We start from the raw sequence: 3479 nt of genomic DNA on the forward strand, positions 1-3479 counted from the left end.
TGGAACCCTTGCTGCTTCTTCAACGATTATCTTTTTAGCGTCGTCAGCGTCCGCGTATTTCTTAGCGGTGGCCAAAAGCGCTGTGACTGATTCAGGTCTCTTCCGGAGGAGCTTGTCTCTTAGGGCGTCAGGGAAGCGGAGGCCGGTGATGAAAGCCTCGATTGCTTTGTTGTCGGAGATTGATGGGACCTTGATGCGCATCTCCGAGAAAAGCCGAACGTACTCACGCAGTGGTTCATCTTTCCGATCTCGGATCCGTTGCAGATCGTACTTGTTGCCGGGTTGTTCACAAGTAGCGATGAAATTGTCGATGAAGGCCTGCTTGAGCTCCTGCCAAGAGTCAAAATAGTTCGGCGGCAAGCTAACCAGCCATTGGTGACCTGCATGACCAACAACGACTGGGAAGTAGTTAGACATGACGTGCTCGTCAGCCATGGCTGATCGGCACGCAGTTTCGTAGAGCATGACCCATAATTCGGGGTTTTCCTTGCCGTCGTACTTCTGAAGTTTCTCGAGCTTGAAATTCTTGGGCCATATGACTTGGCGAAGGTGTGGAGTGAACTGCTTCAGACCCGGCGGACCGTGGGCGGTGTCATACTCCATACGGCGATAGCTTTCATGGGATGCATGATCGTTGGCTCTCTGGTTGATACGAGCACGCAGATCACATCCACCGAGGTAATGGCGGAGATCGTTATTGCCATCGCGGCGATCTCGATTGCCATCTGGATTAGCCCTGCGACCGTGGTTATCACGGCGATCGTCACCTCGAACGTCATGGCGGTTATCCTCCCGGTGGTGGTTTTCGTCCCGACCGCCATCATGACCACCGTTTCCGCCTTGACGGTTGTCCGACGGGTCGTTGTTGTGCGAGCCACGTCGGTTGAGCGGCTGTGAGCGACTTGAGTATTGGCGGCTGTGGCTTGATTCAACTGAAACGGATGGAGCCCGGGCTTGATTCATCTCTGCGGTCTGAGCCATAGCAGCCGTCAGATAAGCTTGTATATCATCACGGACTGCTTGGGTCTCGGGAGTGTTGGGCAGCCGCTGCATTGTCGCCTACATTGGCGCTTGGGGTCTTGAAGACTTGTTTGTCCCCCACCCTGTCGAAAGCATTGTTGAGGTCACGTGGTTGGACCCTTATGCGTCGTGCCTCCTGGTCTGCTTCAGCTTCGATTTGCCGGCGATTAAACCGGTCAATATTGCGTGCTTCGCGTGCAGTCTTTTCTTGTTCTGTTTCGCCGACTACTGGCGGCTCGTCATTGCTGACAACATGGATCAAATCCCCTCGTCTTGGCGGGAAAGACGGAAATTGGGGGAAACCCGGGGCGTGGTCTGGTAGATCCAGATCGTATTTGACGCCTTCATCTTCGTGACGCTGAAGCTCGGTGTGGACAGATGCGTTGGATGCGATGCCGGAGGAGGAGCTGGAGTCGCCCTCTCGGACCGTGTGGACGGATCCGTCTTGATAATCTTCAATCCGGACCATGTTGACGATGTTGCATGGCTTCGGCTGAGATCGGTGTATAGGACACAGATCCGAGCGGCGTCGTAGATTGTACGCGTAGCTGGAGGCAGCGTTTTGCAGGCCGTAGGGCTGGACCTGGTGGTTCTCCGTCGGGACTTCGTACTCGCAGAGTCGGAGACTCGTCGCGAAGGCTGGCTGGCGACGAGCGAAGCGCCCCTCAGGAGTAGATACGACCACGAGATCTGTTCCAAGTCGCGCAGGACGACTGGTCCGAGCTGGTCGGATAGATCTGTTGTGGGGAGCTGTTACCTGCTCATTAGGTTGGCTTTGAATCGTACTTACCAGAGCTAGGGTTTCAGCGAGTTTGATGCCGACCCGATCGATGGAGTCGAGCAGGTCGGTGTTGTCGATCTGCTTTCCTCTGTAGTGGGAAAGCAGATGACGGGTTGTCGGCGTGGCTGTAGGCGTGGTCGGAGCCAGATGTACCGTGGTCGGAGCCAGATCCATCGTGGTCGGAGCCGTATTCGTCGTGGTCGGAGCCGTGTTCACCGTGGTCGAAGCCGTGTTCACCGTGGTCAGAGCCGTAGCCGATGCAGGTGAAGTAGTCATCGGCGCAAGTTGGATCCATGCCTCCTCCGTGGTCATGGCGATGGAGTCGTCGGCGCCGGTGGTCCAGGTGATCTGGCCGACGGTGAACGTGAGGCCGTTGGGCGTAGCTATGGAGCCGGAGATGATGACCATCTTGTTTGCCTGGAGAGCAGTACGCACACCCCCTACCTGGCGCGTCACTGTCGACGAAATATGGTCGGCAGTCTACCTAGGGGTATGCCCAAGGTAGTAGATTATCAGCAGACAGATGCGCAAGCCCCAAACAAGACGGTGACGCAAGACAGACACGAGGTTTTATCCAGGTTCGGCCGCCAAGAAGGCGTAATACCTACGTCCTGCGTCTGATTTGTATTGCTGTATGTCAATGAGAGATGTTTTTTAGAGGGGTCCCCTGCCCGCCTTATATAGTCCGGGGGGCATGGTTACAGATCTAGAAACTCATCCTAGTCAGTTACAATTGCCATATGTGACCGGATAAGGATTACTATTCTAACCGACCAGGATCCTGCTTGGTCACCAAATTCGTCTTGATTCCTTGTGCGGGACTCCGATCAGGTTAACTGGGCCGCACGTCGTCTTTCGGGTGGACCGAACCCATCGATCCGGGCCAGCCCAAGCTTAGCCGTAAGGGTATAGGGGTTAATACCCCTACACCGACCTCCGCCGCCTTCCCGCCTCCGGGAAGCTCGTGACCACGCTATTCCATACCACCGCCCGCGCCCCCACGGACCTAGGCACCATCAACGTCACCACCGCGGCCGCCTCCCTCGTCGTTGTCCGCTCGCCGGCGCCGTTCCCGGGCTCGAACGCCACCGTCCTCGCCGCCATCACCGCGGTGCCGTACAACCTGAGCGTGCTGGCGGTGAGCGGCCTCATCGTCCCCACCGGGTTCGACCTCGCAGCATCCGAGTCCTCGCCGACGCGCGTGCCTTCAACGTGGCGGCGTCAATGCTGGAGGCCTCGGGCGTGGCGGCGGAGTTCGAGGACGACGAGCGCGGGGCCGGGATCACGACTGTGGCGCTCCCGTCGTTGGCTGCTCGCCTGCGGCGCGCGGGGTCACGATAGCGGCTCGTCGGCTCGCCCGCAGCCGGCGCCGCCTGCAGCGCCCGCCGTGGCCGCGTCGGGATATAGAGAGAGAGCCGGAGAGAGACGAGGAGAGGAAGAAGAAGATGACATATGGGACCCGCGTGTCAGTGACAGGGGAGATAAAGTATACGTCTTCGTATACGCCTGCAGCTTGGCTCGGGCTGTATCCATACGTATTCAGTGACATTTTTATGGGAAACGAAGAATTATAATATCATGCTTTAAAATAGGTGAACAGTAATGTCGTTTATCCCAACATCTAAAATTATAACGACACGAATCTCTCTCTCTGTTTTTTTTTGTTTTTTGCGAAGGC

The sequence above is a fragment of the Miscanthus floridulus genome, chromosome 17 (genome assembly GCF_019320115.1).
Source record: "Miscanthus floridulus cultivar M001 chromosome 17, ASM1932011v1, whole genome shotgun sequence".
In the NCBI taxonomy this organism is placed as follows: Eukaryota; Viridiplantae; Streptophyta; class Magnoliopsida; order Poales; family Poaceae; genus Miscanthus; species Miscanthus floridulus.